The sequence below is a fragment of the Phyllobates terribilis genome, unplaced genomic scaffold (genome assembly GCF_046119375.1).
Source record: "Phyllobates terribilis strain yellow unplaced genomic scaffold, ASM4611937v1 Scaffold_3__8_contigs__length_932513732, whole genome shotgun sequence".
NCBI classification, from domain to species: Eukaryota; Metazoa; Chordata; class Amphibia; order Anura; family Dendrobatidae; genus Phyllobates; species Phyllobates terribilis.
In genome coordinates, this window is record NW_027362763.1 from 134,152,253 (window position 1) to 134,170,760 (window position 18,508).

Sequence of the window (18,508 nt, forward strand, 5' to 3'; positions counted from 1 at the left end):
AAAAGTTAGATTTTTTTATTTTCACAGCTCCATGTTATAAACTTCTGTGAAGCAGCTGGGGGTTCAGGGTGCTCACCACACATCTAGATAAGTTCCCTGAGGGGTCTAGTTTCCAAAATGGTGTCACTTGTGGGGGGCTTCCACTGTTTAGGCACATCAGGGGCTCTCCAAATGCTACATGGCGTCCGCTAATTATTCAAGCAAATTTTACATGCAAAAAGTCAATTGGCGCTCTTTCCCTTCCAAACCCTGCCGTGCTCCCAAACAGTGGTTTCCCCCTACATATGGGCATCAACGTGCTCAGGAGAAATTGCACAACAAATTTTGGGGTCCATTTTTCCTCTTACCCTTCCAAAAATAAAAGAATTGGGGTCTAAAATAACATTTTGGTGAAAAAATTAAATGTTCATTTTTTTCTTCCACTTTCCAAAAATTCCTGTGAAGTACCTGAAGTGTTAATAAACTTCTTGATTTTGAGCACCTTGAGGCGTGCAGTTTTTAGAATGGTGTCACTTTTGGGTATTTTCTGTCATAAAAGCCCCTCAAAGTCACTTCTTTTGCATCACCCGAACCCAGAGTGTGCGGTGAATCTATACGTACAAGTAAGACAGGATTGACAGACATTAACAATCTCTCGGTGACATCCCAGCCAGTAGAACCTCTGAAGGACCTACTCTTGAGTTTTATCTACTCCCAGATGCCCACCCAAGACATGAGAATGGGCCAGGTCTAGTACCATATGTACACTACCGTTGAAAAGTTTGGGGTCACCCAGACAATTTTGTGTTTTCCATGAAAATTCATACTTATATTTATCAAATGAGCTGCAAAATGAATAGAAAATATAGTCCAGACATTGACAAGGTTAGAAATAATGATTTTTATTTGAAAGAATAATTTTCTCCTTCAAACTTTGCTTTCGTCAAAGAATGCTCCCTTCGCAGCAATTACAGCATTGCAGACCTTTGGCATTCTAGCTGTTAATTTGCTGAGGTAATCTTGAGAAATGTCACCCCATGCTTCCTGAAGCCCCTCCCACAAGTTGGATTGGCTTGATGGGCACTTTTTGCGCACCATACGGTCAAGCTGCTCCCACAACAGCTCAATTGGGTTGAGATCTGGTGACTGCGCTGGCCACTCCAATACAGATAGAATACCAGCTGCCTGCTTCTTCCCTAAATAGTTCATGCAGAATTTGGAGGTGTGCTTTAGGTCATTGTCCGGTTGTAGGATGAAACTGGCTCCAATCAAGCCCTGTCCACAGGGTATGGCATGGCGTTGCAAATGGAGTGATAGCCTTCCTTACTCAAAATCCCATTTACCTTGTACAAATCTCCCACTTTACCAGCACCAAAGCAACCCCAGACCATCACATTACCTCCACCATGCTTGACAGATGGTGTTAGGCACTCTTCCAGCATCTTTTCAGTTGTTCTGCATCTCACAAATGTTCTTCTGTGTGATCCAAACACCTCAAACTTTGATTCGTCTGTCCATAAAAATTTTTTCCAATCTTCCTCTGTCCAATGTCTGTGTTCTTTTGCCCATATTAATCTTTTCCTTTTATTAGCCAGTCTCAGATATGGCTTTTTCTTTGCCACTCTGCCCTGAAGGCCATCATCCCGGAGTCGCCTCTTCACTGTAGACATTGATACTGGCATTTTGCGTGTACTATTTAATGAAGCTGCCAGTTGAGGAGCTGTGAGGCGTCGATTTCTCAAACTAGAGACTCTAATGTACTTTTCTTGTTTCTCAGTTGTGCAGTGGAGCCTCCCACTTCTCTTTCTACTCTGGTTAGAGTCTGTTTGTGCTCTCCTCTGAAAAGAGTAGTACACACCGTTGTAGGAAATCTTCAGTTTCTGGGCAAATTCTCGCATGGAATAGCCTTCATTTCTAAGAACAAGAATAGACTGTCGAGTTTCACATGAAATTTCTATTTTTCTGGCCATTTTGAGAGTTTCATAGAACAAACAAATGTAATGCTCCAGATTCTCAACTAGCTCAAAGAAAGGTCAATTTTATAGCTTCTCAAATCAGCCAAACCGTTTTCACCTGGGCTAACATACTTATGCAAGAGTTTTCTAGGGTTTTCTAAACATCCATTAGCCTTCTTACACAGTTAGCAAACACAATGTACCATTAAAACACTTGAGTGGTGATTGTTGGAAATGGGCCTCTATACAACTATGTAGATATTGCAATAAAAACAAGACGTTTGCAGCTAGAATAGTCATTTACCACATTAACAATGTATAGAGTGTATATCTGATTCATGTAATGTTAGCTTCATTGAAAAAAATTGAGCTTTTCTTTCAAAAATAATGAAATTTCTAAATGACCCCAAACTTTTGAACGGTAGTGTATATAGGAACCTGGTACTAACAACTGCTCTATCACTTCCTCTCTCAGTTTAGTGACCCAATATAGCTGCTCCTCATTTAATGTGAAATGTGGAAACCTCGTGTCGGCCCCCGACTCTTGAGCAACCCCATTTATCACAGTCACATTGTCAAATGCCCCTTTTATAGTAAGATCCCGCAGTCCCAAAATTTCCCCCAGAAACACCCTAATTCGGGAATCTCAGCCTCATCAGTCATCATCTCGTCATCACCAGCATGGACTCACAGGGGGAACTCAACCACCTCCGACTACGATAAAGATTCATTATGGTTGAGCCGGCTCCTGTCTGACTCATTTGGCACCCCCGCCTTCTACCATAAGTCCCAGAACAAGTTAAAGTCCCACCCCATTATCACAAGGTGTAGCAGATCTTTAACCACTCCAACCTCATGGGACACAGATTATTTTTACAGTCACTCTGGCAACGGGCTAGTCCTTGGCATCCCTGTGAATACAGTGAATGCCCACGTGTATTCTGGGGATCAACTGTTGGGGTAGTGTGGCCCTTACCAAGATCAATAAACTTCCTGAGTCCAAGAGTCCCATCACCAGTACCCCATTTATTGTTATGGACATGCCTGTGGTCCCTCACCGGGCTGATAGTCCACACAGCAGGCTGGATAGGAATTATATGAACTGCGCCTCCTCATGCTGCATTCCATATGTTCAGAGGACATAGGACAACAGGATGCTATGCGTATAGGACTGTGACATCTCCAACAGGTCAAGTCTTTACCAGCGGCTTTTGACAACCCCTCAGCAACCTATTGGGACCTCAAACTCCCCCCAGTTGTGGCTCTACCTCTCTTTTGACGATCGGGCACCTTCTGGGTACCCCTGTACGGGGATACAACAACACCCGGCTTCCTTATGGACCTCGTACCTTTCCACTAGGCCAACCAGGTAGTCCACATTTCGGGGGTCCCCCTGGGCACCCCGGGTCTGCACCAGCCTGGGAAGGGAGTGGATAAATCTGTCCATCATGACCAGCTCTACCAAATGGGCTGGGGTGGAGGACTCCAGCTGCAACCACTTCCATACCAGATGCAGAAGGTTGAACATTTGGGAGCAAGGGGGTTTATCACCAAAATATGCCCAGTGGTGGACCCTTTGAGCTCAAACAGCCTTAGTCACCCCTGAGCGTTCAAGTATCTCAGTTTTAGTTTAGAATATTCATGGGCATCCTGTAAGGCCAGGTCATAATAAGCCTTCTGGGGCTCACCAGTTAGATAGGGAGCCAGCACCTCCAACCACTGCTCTGGCAGCAGCTTCTCCCACTCTGCTACCCTTTCAAACACAGTAAAAAAGCTTCCAAGTTATCGCCCGGGGTCTTTTTTCTCATCGCTCGTCTTACCGCCTTTTGGACGTATGTGTTGTCACTTGGACTTGGGGTAGGGGGCTGCTGGCCTCCCACAAACCGTCTCTGTGAGCAATTCAATCTGCTGCTGCTATTGTCGGTACTGGTCCTGTTGCTTCTGCTGCAGGTGCTGCTGCTGCTGTTGTTGGATCTTCTGTATAAGCAGCTTACTGGTCTCCTGATGTGCCAGCTGTTGCTACTGTTGGGCCAGCTGTTGCTGCTGTTGGGCTTTCACAAGGTGCTTAATCAGGTCCTCAATGCTGTCTGACTTCACTTCCTGGCTCACAGCTGACTTCACTCAAGATATGCAGGTTATCTACAGCTCCCTGTGGAAATTGCCTGCACTTTTAGCGCCAACTGTGGTGGATCAGTTCACTCGGTGGCTCTTAGAGGTAGACACAGGAACGCTGTCTCTTTAAATTTTCCACTGGTTTATTTAGGTACAGCATAAACCAGGGCAGGGTTAGCAACTTAAACACAGTCTTTCTGGCATAACGGGAAACAAAAGATAATGTGTGGCACAGTTCATTCAGTTTGCGGGGATCCGCCCGCTCAGGGTACAACAACGGGGTTCAGCACAGTTTAAGGGCTCTTTCACACATTAGTATGTCCAGTCCATGTGGTGACAGTTTCAACACATACTGGAGACACTGACAAACGCATACCCATTCAAATGTATGGGTCTGCGCACAAGTTAGTGTGGTTCCACAGATCGTATTTTTGCACGCTGCATGATCCGCAAAATGTCCCACTTTGAACACACACAGATAACATCCATGTTTCATCAGTGTGACACATACTGGCACCTGGGAATTAGTGTACAGTTAGCACTGTTCCCAAGCGCCAGGTGCTGAACGCTGCCCTCATCATTGTCCCTTGCTCAGGCTGATCCCAGCATGAGCAAGGGACAATGTTGGAAAAAGTATTCTGCTTCCGCAGTGTCCATGTGTAAAAATAAGAATAAAATAATAAAATCCTTAAACTCACCTGTCCCGAGATATCCCACGCTGTAATCCTCTGACCGCTGACGCCGAGGAGCCAGGGAGAATAAGCTGCTTCAGCGAGCAGGGCCCTGCACTGAGCGGAGCTCACTGAATGACAGGACATTGCTCCTGAGCTCAGTGCAGCTCTGGGGCCCGCTTGATGGAGCAGCTCATTCTCCTCGGCTCTTCGGCATCAGCGGTCAGAGGATTACAGTGGGGGACATCTCTGTACAGGTGTGTATAAGGATTTTATTATATTATTCTTATTTTTACATATGGACACGGCAGGAGCAGAATACTACTCCCAACATTGTCCCTGCTGGTGCTGATCACAGCACCGGCAGGGAACCATGATGAGGGCAGCGTTCAGCACCCGGTGCTTGGGAACAGCGCTAACTGTACACTGATTCACAGGCACCTATACGTGTGCTCCTTATGCGGCATACGGGTGGCACATGCTTGCCACAACGCGGACACGGATATCTCCAGTACTGGTTTTTCCGGAACCGGAAAAATCAGGACGTGTGAAACCGGCCTAACACAAACACTTCTCTGAAGCTGTCTCCTCCAGACGCACCAAACACCTAATGACTCAAAAGGCTGGCTATTTATCCTCTAGACTCTAAAGATAGAGATATGTTGAACAGACTCCCACACGCTCTACAGCAGTTCACATAAAACCTAGCGCATTAAAAATGGCCGATTAACCCCTATCAGCACTTAGCGTGCTGGAGAAAACTTTTAGGTTTCAAATCACTGAAGCTAATTGCCTCAGTTAAATATACCTCCCCTCCAGTACTTTGCCAGTGACTTTGTCACACTATCTATCTGTCTGTTGATTTATCTCACATCTATCTATCTAATATTTGTAACATCCCTGGCGGCGTGCAAGACCGCCAACTTACCTATCAGTCAAGGCCATGCACTTTACTCCTTTACTTGCAGTGTGCATGTCTCTTGTCTGCTGGCTTTGGGCAGCAGCGCTGGTAATTCCTGATTCTTAAAGTTACAGTGTGCGCAGTCCTAATGCATCCCCAGCCTATTGCTCTGAGTCACTGGATACTTAAACCTCCCCCACCCAGTGGGAGGGACCTGAGCAACACTTTCAGTGTGTTCTGTGCAACTGAGGTGCCAGGTCCTGTCCTGTATCTTGTCTGTTTCTGCCACCCTGGGGGCTGAGTACCCAGGCTCGTTATCTGTATCTGTGACTTCTAGTCTTTTCCTGCCACCCTGGGGGCTGAGTACCCAGGCTCGTTCCTGTATCTCTTTTCAGTGTCAGTTCCTGTCTGAACTGTGTCCTAGCCCGTTAACTGTTTGTCTCTATGTCCGATCCTTCCCTTTTCCTGCAGTGCCTGAACCAGTACCTAACTCCAACTCGTTGTCTCTGTACTTCTGTTTGTGAGTTTTGTGTCCACTCGCTACTTCATTGCAAGTACCTTGTGTGTACCTGGTTCTGCTTGTCCCATTTCCCTGCCTCTGTTTCTACCTCCTGTGTTCTAGTTATCTTCCTGTGTTTCCCAGTCTGTTCCATGTGAACAGAGCCCTTTCCTGTTAGCCTGAACCAGCGGCTCTGCTCTGCTCGGCTTGCCCTCCGCACCTGCAGCTTTGCTCTGCTCTACCCTGCTCTGCTTGTCCTCCACACCTGCGGCTCTGCTCTGCCCTGCTTGTCCTCCGCATCTGCGGTTCTGCTCTGCTCTGCTTGTCCTCTGCACCTGCGGTTCTGCTCTGCTTTGTTCCGCTTGTCCTCTGCACCTGCGGTTCTGCTCTGCTCTGTTCCGCTTGTCCTCCGCACCTGCAGTTCTGCTCTGCTCTGCTCCGCTTGTTCTCCGCACCTGTCGTTCTGCTCTGCTCCGCTTGTCCTCTGCACCTGCGGTTCAGCTCTGCTCTGCTTGTCCTCCGCACCTGCGGCTCTGTTCCTGTATCCCAGTCTGTACTGGTCCTTATCCAGCCGGTTTTCCTACCTGCCAGTACTGGCCTGTCTGCATACCAGCCGTGCCTGCCAGTACCCACCTGTCTGCATACCAGCCATGCCTGCCAGTACCCACCTGTCTGCATACCAGCCAAACCTGCCCGTTCCTGCATTCCCCAGTGTGGGTCAACAGCTGTGACTGGGGTCTGACCTGGAGTAGCACCTGGGCCACCTCCCAGGTCCCACCTCAGACCACGGAATCGATTTAGCCGCCGTGTGTTCATGGTCGGATCTGGTGAGGCCCCTAGTCACACCCCTCCAGGCACTCCTCGGTCCGTGGCCCAGTGGGACCACTAACCATGCTCACTCCAGCCAGTCCGGGCGTGAGCGTAACAATATTTATCTTTATATTTTTTCAAATCTCAGCACTCTCAAATAAGAAAGTTTTATCAGCAGGAGATTATCACTAGAGGACTAGTAAACTTGCTGCCAGGTAGCCCAAGCACACCTCCAGCTCGGATTGGCAGTTTTCTGCGTATTCACAGTGCACACAGAAACCTACCAATCAGCTGTGTGGGCGGGGTTATACAGAGCTCAACATTCAGAGAACTGGTATATCTACAGCACATAAAACTGTGATTGTATCGAAATGAAAGCAAGCAGCCCAGTAAATGACATATTGTTGGAATCAGGGTCTCTTCCCCTACATTATGCTGCTCTCAAATAGGGTAACAAAAACCTGTTAACAGATTGCCTTTAAACACAAACTAATAAAAAGTTTCACTTATAAGGGGCTAGCTCACTCTCCAATGTCTGCGGTGAGACAACCCCTTTAACATAATAGAGCTGATTTCCCATTTTAGTAGTATAGTTAGTGACATTTAAAAAAAGGATAGCTCCATTTAGTTAAATCTATTTTTCTGGCAATGTTGATCACTGTTGAGGGACAACCGGGTGAGACAGAAGTTAATTTCCTTTTTACATATGAGGTGACCCATCTCCCATGTAATGAAAATATAAAGGAGTAATGATTAATCTAGTACAGTAATGTAAGTAATGTAGTACAACATGTAGTGTAGTACGAACTTCTGATCATACATGCCTTAACAGCAGCCATCTGGCATTGGTTGCCATGTTTCAGTTTATTATCCACAGTTTCTATCTCTGTATTAATCAGTGTTTACCCTATAATGTGTATTGGCAACATGTATTTTCCCTTGTCAGGTCTATAACCTTGCATTTATAGGTGTTAGATGCTCGTTTGTCAAGCATCTATCTTATTATACCGTATTTTTTGGACTACAAGATGCACCGAACCATAAGACGCACCCACCTAGGTTTTAGTGGAGGAAAATAGAAAAAAAAATTAAGCAAAAAATGTGGTCATGATGCACTGTTAAGGGGGAGGGATTCTGCTGCTGACACTGTTATAGGGCTAATGTCCCCCAACTCTGTTAATATCCCCCATTCTGGTATATATGGCCCCCTCCTTCCTGTTATACGTAGCCCTCATCCCCATCCTGATATGCATGGCACCCCAATCACCCCTCCTGGTATGCATGGCACCCCAATCACCCATCCTGGTATTCATGGCACCCTAATCATCCATCCTGGTATGCATGGCACCCCTTGATCCCCATCCTGGTATGCATGGCACCCCTTGATCCCCATCCTGGTATGCATGGCACCCCTTGATCCCAATCCTGGTATGCAAGGCACCCCTCATCCTGGAATGCATGACACCCCTCAACCTTCATCCTGGTATGCATGGCACCCCTCATCCCTCATTGAAGTATGCATGGCCCCCCTCATCCTGGTATGCATGGCACTCCTCATCCCAGGATGCATGGCCCCCCTCATCCCGGTATGCATGGCACCCCTCATCCTGGTATGCATGGCCCCCTCATCCCGGTATGCATGGCCCCCCTCATCCCTCTTCCTGGTATGTATAGCACCCTTCATCCCTCTTCCTGGTATGTATGGCACCCTTCATCCCTCATCCTTGTATGTATGGCACCCCTCATCCCTCATCCTGGTATGTATGACACCTTCATCCCTCTTCCTGGTATGTATGACACCCCTTGATCCCCATCCTGGTATGCATGGCACCCCTTATCCCTCATCCTGGTATGCATGACACCCTTCATCCCCCTTCCTGGTAAGCTTGGCACCCCTCCATCCTGGTATGCTTGGCACCCCCTGATCCCCATCACGCTGCACACAAAAAAAAACAATCCTACTCACCTCGTCTCTGCTCCAGCGCTGCGTACTGCTCTGCTGCCGACACGGTTCTTACTGTGTGAACCGCGCATGGCGTCACTGCCATGCGCCCTCACATAGTGAGATGCTGTGCCAGAATAGTCATTGCTCCCCATGCCAGAACTGTGTGCGTGGGGAGCAGTGACCATTCACTCACCTTAATAGCGCGCACACTGTAGCCGCAGCGTGGCTCCTGCTGCGGACGGCGGTCTGTGTGCCCGCTATTAAAGACCATGCATATTCACTACAACCCATAGGAGTGGATTGTAGTGAATATTCATGGTCTTTAATAGCGAGCACACATGACTGCGGCTACAGTGTGCGTGCTATTAAGGAAAATTAATATTTATGGGAGTGTAGGCTGCAGCAGGCGGCTGCTGCCTCCTGTGCCCCGCTCATCCCCCACTGCCGCTACCCCCACACACCCCACCATATGTTCGGATTATAAGACGCACCCCCCACTTTCCTCCAAAATTTTGTAGGAAAAAAGTGCGTCTTATAGTCCGAAAAGTGAGGTAATATAATAATATTAATTTCTGTGTTAATTACATCATTTAGAATCCATCTGCAAACATTGCCTATGAGTCCTTCCTAACGGGAATCTTTCCCTGCGTTACATCTAACAGTGATAGATAGTCATATCTGTCAAGCCATCAGAATGTCTCACAAAACCTAAAAAGTGGCACGTACTGTTTGTATATATGTACGAAACCTACGTAATTGACCATTTAAAGTCATCACATCTTAAACCAGGTCAATCAATTTATCATATAAGTATAAAGTCCAGCAATGGTGAAAAAGACTTTACTTAAACGACTAGAGGAAAAAGAATATAATAATTGAATAATGAAGAGGAAATTCTATAAGTCATTATATCTGGCTAAACAGTCCGCAGCGATGCCGCAGTCCATAGAATTGTAGCAACAGATGAAGCAGATGGATTAAAACATCCCACTGGGTCTCATTAACACCATATCTGGAAAACAAGAAAACAACAGTTGCCGACATCAAAGAAAGCAGGTCAATGTGTGCAGGGAAAAATGAAAGAAAAAGTTCATAGAACTAAAAATGAATAATGTAAAGTTTATCCGGAAGTTTGTAATCTCTCCGTACCCGCACCTGCTATGTGCATAAACACCGCCAGGAGCTCACACAGATGGCCATGCACCACTGAACTCATAGCTGCCGGAAGATCAATATGATTGTTAGGAAGGGGTTAATTAAATGTACATTTTTTTTGTGTAATGCATGGGAAGCATAAAAAATGGGGACATGTTCTGGACTCTCGGAAGGTACACAAGTATCCCGCCTATTAAACAGGATCATTGACTGCACTGTTTATGGGGGCACTTTCTGCCCTGCACTGTTTATAGGGTCATTCTATGATTCTATGGTTGCAAGGGAGGACTCTTTGAATGTGCTGTTATTGGGTTTGTTTCAGTTGGACTATTTATAGTGGCAATCAAAAATGTCACAGCCCAGAGCCTCTCATCTAGCCAAATCATACTTTGCATGATGAGGGCAAATAGCCCAAAACACTGAAAATTGAGATTCTGATTTGGCTATTATCCTAAGTCATATTGCAAAACTCGTTAAAGAATCTATTTCGACTTGTAGGATTGCTGCTTCCAATAGGTGGAAGTCCTCTCCATCTCTGAAGAGACAATTTGCATACTGTTTATAGGGGCTCTTTCCGCTGAACACTGTTTATAAAGTCAACCTATGGTGCACTATAGAAGAGGGCACTGCATGAATGCGTTGTTTATAGGGAACTCTTTAGCTGCACTATTTATGGGAGCACTGTATCTTTTCACTGCTTATGGGGGTACACTTTGGTTACAGTATTTGTGAGGACACTCTTTACATTATTTATGGGAGCATTCAATAGTTTCAGTGATTATAGCGGCATGGTCTGTCCAGCACTGATCATAGGGTCACGCTAGGTGGCACTATTTATGGGAGCACTTTATGTTTTCACTGTTTATGGGGGTACACTTTGGTTACAGTATTTGTGAGGACACTCTGCATTATTTATGGGAGCATTCAATAGTTTCAGTGAATATAGTGCACGTTCTGTCCAGCACTGTTCATAGGGTCATTTTAGGCAGCACTTTTATGGGAACACCGTATGTTTTCACTGTTTATGGGGGTACACTTTGATTGCACTCTTTATGAGTGTAGTCTTTGATGGCAATATATGGTTGCACTGTTTATGGGTGCCCTTTCTGACCAGCACTGTTTATAGGGTCATTATATGGTTGTACTATTTATGAGGGTACTGTATGATTACACTGTTTATGGGGGTGCGCTTTAGTTGCATTATTTATGACAGACAGACAATAATTGCATTTAAGCATTCTATGGTTGCAATATTCATAGGTGCCCTATATGATTTCACTTTTTGCAGGAGCACTGTATAATTGTTCTCTTTATGGTGGCAGTCTATGGTTGCACTGTTTGTGGGGGCACCTTTAACAGGTTCTCAATCATAAATGTAGATTTTTGGGATAATTATATTCCTGAAAGTGTAGACATATTAGACAGGATGACAGGGGCACTCTATGGCTGTGTTACGTATACTGTAGGTGTACTTTCTGCCTGGCACTATTTGTATGGTTGCACTGTTTGCGGGGGCACTTTGTGGCCATCTGGGGCTGGCGATGTTTGTGCAGACATTATTGCTTACACTAATTATGGAGGAACTCTGACAGTTTTTGGGGGGGCTTACTCTGATTGACAATGTATGTAAGGAAAGTCTCTTGTTGGTATTGTGAACGGTAGCATTCTGGCACAGCTACTATGGATGTCCCCTCTCGCAATGTGCACACGGGCTCGTGGATAATCATCATAGGGGTATGGCAACTATGTAAGAGCATAGCTTATATACTTCTTTGCTAAGGGTGCTTAAAACTCTTCAACCCCTTCTTACTGAAGCCAACTTTTTATTTTTGAGCTTTCGTTTATTTTTTCTCCCCTTCTTCCAAGAGCCTTAAAGACAGATCAGTCTTGTTCTTTTTCTGGGATGAGATTTAGCTTTGAACCATACTTTTCTTTTTACCATATAACAAAATGAAAAACAGGAAAAATTTCAAGGGCAGCTAAATTGTGTAAGGGTATGTGCACACGATGCAGAAATGCTCAGGATTTTTTCTTGAGCGTTTCTGCATCTCCCTGGCAGGAAAAAACACATGCAGATTGTACATGCATTTTCCTGCCAGGGACATGCGGATGTGAAGCGGTCTTCACTTTCATTTCCGCATGCGGGTTGACAAGCGCTTTCCAATCGATTTTAGCATCACTTGGAAAGTGCTTGTCAACTTCACACTATATAAATCCATGCAACCGGCATGGATTTATATAGTGTGTGAATGTCAAAAAAAAAAAATATATATATATATCCTACCCTCCGATGGCCCCCGGTGTCCTGCTTCCCTCCGTCCCGGCTGCCGGCAGTGTAAGACTGAAAGACCTGCCGACGTCAGCGTCATGAGACCCGTCACATGACTCTGACGTCAGCGTAGGTCCTTCATTCAACCGCGAAGTGCCCGGGAAGCCATGAGGACGCAGCGCGGGATACCGGAAGGTAAGTATATATATATTTTTTACTTTATTCTTTTTTTTTTAATGGTTCCTGAGTCTGGATGAGAGTCCTCTCATCCGCACCCGGGTACCATCCGCACATTAGACCGCATGGAATGCGCATCTACATATACAGTGATGCGGATTCCATGCGTTCTAATGCAAGTCAATGGCGGCGAAAAAGCAGCGTTTCTGCAAAATTAATGGACATGCTGCGGATCTTTGATCGCAGCGTTTACGCTGCGGAAAAATTCGCATCATGGGCACAGCACATGCGGATTTCCATTGGGGAACATTGCTGCCCTTCTACCATGCGTTTTTAATGCATTTCCGCAGCTGCAGAAACGCCGCGGAAACACATTAAAAACGCATCGTGTGCACACAGCCTTAAAGAAAAACAACAAAATTCCACCATCGCTTTTTGAGTTTTGTTTTTATAACATTCATTGTGTGGTAAAAATGACCTGGCAATGTGATTCTGCCGGTCAGTATGATTACTGCAATATTATACTTATATACTTTTTACTATTATTTTATCGGTGAAATTTAAAAAAAAAAGAAATTAGTGAAAAAAAAAATAGTTTTTGATATAGGGAAAATATATATTCTTGTATCGTGTTAGCCAATAGATAGAAAAATATTTAGATTTGAGAGTCCTCATTGTTTGATACCTTTTAATGGCTAACTGAAAAGATGGTAACAAATTGCAAGCTTTCGAGACAACGCAGGTCTCTTAATCAGGCATAGTATAACACAAAATCTGAAGAGTCACATTTTTATACACAATTTGTTACCATCTTTTCAGTTAGCCATTAAAAGGTATCAACCATTGAGGACTCTCAAATATCTAAGTCGCTAGTCTCCACAACAAAAATTTGACCTCTAGAATGTATTGAATGCGGTAAATCTGCATGGTTCAGTGAATGTGGATTTACCTGCGTTCAAAAGTACGTAGCGTTTTGGACTCAGCAAAAATATGCTGTGTCCAAAGCGTTGCTACATCCAGATCGTGGGCATATAGCCTAAAATGAAAAAAAAAATGGCGTGGGCTACCGCATCATTTTCATAACCAGTAGAGGGAAAGCCGACCGCTGTGAACTGATATTACTAGCCAGGGAAGGGGCCATTAGCCAAAAATTTTCCCTGGCTATTAATAACAGCCCACAGCTGTTTGCTTAGCCTTTACTGACTAAATTACAGGGGGACCCCAGAAAAAATTGAAGTTGAGTCCTCCAATAAAATCTAACCAGCAAAGGCTAGGCAGATATCTGCGGGCTGATATTAATAGTTGGAGAAGGGGGCATAGATACTAGCCCCCTCCGAGGCCAATAATATCAGCTCTCAGCAGTCCCAGAACTGGCGCATTCATAAGATGCACCAAATCTGGCAGTTAGCCTCCGCTCTTCCCACTCCCAATTCTCACGCAGGACCGATGCCATAAGTGAGGTCTCCGGTGAATTCAGTCCCAGCAGCTCTGCTTTATATACTGCCGGGAGCGATCATGCTCCCGTCAGTGTATTGCTGCTGCCGGTTGATCGGATCGCTGTGGGTCACTCGGGAAACGGTGGACAGGTGAGAATAAGGTGTTTTTTTATTTTAATATTGATTTTTTTTTTTACACCACGCACAGATGCCGGCTGAGGGGACTACTCCTCCCCTTAGCCACGGCTGCTTCCGCTACGCTATTGTTAGTGAGAGCGGCCGTCAGATGATGGGAGGAGTAGTCTCCCACGGGCAATTCTTTGTGCATTTTTGTGGCGTTTTGGATTCATAGACTTGAATTGACTCAGTCAAATATGCAGCAAACATCCACAGCAAATCCACAAATATTTTTATACCTGCGTTTTTGCTGCGGATTTGATTGACTCAATTCAAGTCTATGGATGAAAAACGCTGCATAAGCGCACAAAGTATTAACATGATGCGGATTTAAATGCAATGACAATTCTGAAGGGAAAATTCCTGATCATGTGCCCAGCACTTCAGGATTGTCATTGCATTAGCTGGCACACGGATTATCTAGCATTTTTGGTGCATTTCCGCGCGGAAAAAAAGCAGCGAAAATGCACCAAAAACACACAGTGTGAACATAGACTTAGCTGCAGCCTAAATCACCATTTAGTCCCAACCTTATTGATATCATGTCAAATGGTTAATTTTGCTAAACTATTATGTCTCTTGCACATATACTGTAAGAAAAGTGAAGTAATGGGGAAAGAATGTTATTTTTCAGATGCAAAATATGTATTTATTAGTAATTTAGGGGTAATAAAAAGCCAGATAGCAAGTCTCATGGGTAGCATGAATTGCTATTAGTGGTTATTTCTCACCTTGGAAAAGCCAAAATTTATTAGAGCAAGACTTCACACAAGAGGACAGGGACTTATATTTACAGGTTTATTTTAAGGGTAAGTGCTCTTTAAGGCACATAGACGTTTGGTCCTTGTATAGTGGCTATATGAAGCTATAAATCACCTCTTGTTCTACAGATGCAGGAGACATCAAGGCTTTATATACCAAGATCACCAATGACAACAGATCAATATTACTTACATTAGTTTTCTAGTACTTGTGTATCTATTCCCAGAGCAGTAGTTGGTAAATTTACAAGAAAATGACTCAATCGAGTCTTCAAGCCATCATTTAAGCTGCAGCTTTTTCCAATAACCTTCCCTGATACAAGGTCAAACAAATATGATTAAAATACTTCAAATTTAAAAATATTGTCACCATTCCGCCACTTGTGTCCTAAGGACACTAAGAATGAAAGCTCAGCCGCCCTATGGATAGCAGTTTTGTGTCAGGCTGTCAGAGTTGCGAGTGACAGCTCAGCCACCCTATGGATAGCAGGGGCGTGTTGTGATGTCAGTTCTGTGAGTGACAGCTCAGCCGCCCTGTCAATAGCAAGTTCATGTCAGGCTGTCAGTATAGTGTTTGGGTTTCCTCCAGGTGTTTTTCTTACCGGATAATTGCCAGGCTATTTAATCGTAGATTTGCTCAAGACATGTGATTTTGCTCTGTGCTCTTATTCTGGTATTCTGATCTTTGCTGCTCGACTGTGGATTTTTCTTGACCATACATTTGCCTAGCCCTTTTATCGTGATCCACTACTTTCTAGGAATTTTGACCTTGGATTTTTTTCCTGACTACGCCTTTGTGTTACCCCTCTGTCTATGACGTTTCTTCTTGGCTTTTGACCTCAGACCTCTTGACTACCCAGCCTCATGGCTTGTCAGTGAGTAGTGACTAGCGTTACATATATAATTCTCATATAAGAACAACTAATGACCACTGGAGTATATAAGTTACCTAAAATAGTTGTAGTTGTGATTTTCCTTTGGCCTTTGTAGCCATAGCCACCGGCCGTACCTAGTGGTCAATAAAAACCCCCTTCTCCACTGCTCCAGGAATGTCTTTGCGGCCAATGCTATCTGTTTCTATCTGCGGCATGCATCAGTTCATTGAGGCAGCTCAAGGCCACTGATAAAACTAAGCTTGGTAGGGGGCTAATTTTATTTAAAATCAAATAAAAGAAGGCTCTGAAGGCAGGTGCATGTCTCACTTTATCCCCTATAACATGGGCTCAGCTGGGAAAACTTCCCCCCTGCAACTGGAAAATTCTCTGGTTCTCTGGAGATGTCTGGTTTGTGAGAGATCCAACTAAAGGGACTTAACTCTGACTTGAGGAAGCCCAAGACAATCCACCAGCTCATCATAGCTAAGGAAATGATGGCGTCTATAACAGGGCTCCTACTTCTGGGCAGGATGACCAACCGGCACAAGGACTTGACATGAATGGTGATACAGGTGGGACTGCCATTCTGGTCATTCATGCACACACACAATCTCAGCAAAACCCAGTACTGTCCAAGGTGCCTGTTCGTGGATAAAACATCTTTGCATGTCTTTTGAGGCTATTGCTTTGCACTGGACCTGTTGGATGCCCTGACGAATGAACTCAAAGACTGTATACCCAGAAGCAGTTTTCATACCACTTGCTACTTTATGAACTATTCTCTGGGTCTCAAGATGTTGGGACTATCTAGGAGTCCTAGCGCCTCATGAACTGGTTTAAGGACACTTTTTCGCTTGCCAGGAGACGTTTAATTTTGAGAAGGGAGTGCATGTCCATGGAGTACGGCTGCAGGTTGCAGCCTGCCCAAAAACTATTCCATCTTCGACAGTCCAGATTTCAAAGAAGAGGAAAATAATACCCCTTTCCTTCCCTTCTTCGCTTTTTGTATGTTGTTGTCTCTCAATAGAGCTTTGAGCCTGTATAATGTCACTCATTATACGTCTTTTTCTCACCCCCTCTCCTATATCACAGTCTGGTGTGCTTTGGGGTGTCTTGTTTTAGTAATATGATGGAGTGATAGTGTAGTGTGGGGGTCATGCTATGTATGGTATTATTTGTATGCTGCTTCTTAGACTGTGCTGGCTCAGTGGCTAGCACAGTGACTTTGCAGCATCAGGGTCCTGGGTTTAAATTTCACCAAAAACAACGTCTGTATGGAGTTTGTATGTTCTCTGTGTGATTTTTCTCCAGGTTCTCTGGCTTCTTCCCACACTCCAAAGAAATACTGATAGGTGATTTAGATCATGGGCCCCAATGGCTACAATGATGCTGATGTCTGTAAAGTGCTGTGGAATTAATGACACCATATAAGTAAGTAAAATAACTACATAAATTGTATGTTATTTTCAATCAAATAAATGTTGTGGAAAAGCTACCAAGGATCACTTGCTTGGAGAGTAAAATACATACTGGCTTGTAAGGCTCTTTTATCCAGCCCTTTGGATTTGTTCCTTAATCCCTGTGATTTTACTTATAGCTTGATTCCTGGCTATAATTCCGACTTACTCCAACCTCTTGCTTCATTCTGACCTCCATTCAGCAGATGATCCCCTGTGTAAGTTCCTGATATGGTTACAGTTCTTCAGTATTTGTCTGCCATCAACCAAAACCACACTTTATTTGCCGTCCCCGGGTCCTCTGCAGCTCCCAGTATCTGCTATTTGCTGCAGTACTGACAGTGCAGCAGCCAATCACTGAGCTCAGCAGCTCTGCCCATGTAGATGGAATGCCTTACTCAGAACAGCTAAGCTCATTAATAGGATAAAGCACTGTTGAAGTGACGTCAGTGCTGCAACTTATATCAGATACCAGGAGCAGTGGCAGTGACTTAATGGTGGGCCCTGAAATTGTGACTAAATAATTTTGTTGTTGTTGTTTTCTTATAACAAACTGCATTCTGAGACTGGTATTTTCTGATAAGAGAATAACCCCTTTGATGCAGAATACTTATACTATACATACACGTGTACAGTGTATCACAAACTTAATTAGTGAACCTTTATATACTTTGTCCTAATGTCCTTTGTCCTACACTATGTGAAATGCGTAGGGTGCTGCATATTATACCTTGCATGTACTAGAGGATGTCACTTTTTTAACTTTGTTAGATTAAAAATTGGATTTTAATTGGATCCACGGCTGGAGGACTTTCTTGGATTTACAACCAAATTGAACTATTTCAATTTGCCGTTACCAGCTGTTTATCACTGACCGCTACATTGTTATTTAGTGGGAAGCAGTTTTCCTATCTTCTCTTGGTTGAGTCACTGGAGCAGCTGTTTTCTTACAGAAGCTCTTCTTCCAATTAGATGGAACAGCTGTAGTGATGGGCGAGCACTAAAATGCTCGAGTGCTTGATGCTCGGGATGAGCAAATTGGAATGCTAGCATGCTCGACCCGAGCAAAGAGCCCAATGTAAGTCTATGGGAAACTCGGATGTCTCTTGGACATCCTTGTGGTTAGTCAGAAAGTATATATCACATGCTATTAGTGATGAGCGGGCACTAAAATGCTTGGGTTCTCGTTGTTCGAGTCGAGAAAATTGAACATCCTTTCCAGGGTAATGACTTGTATATTAGGCAAAATAAATAACAAAAAACAAAAATACTCCTCCACACCTTGGGCTATGTTCACACGTAGTGTTTTTGATGCGTTTTTGCACTTTT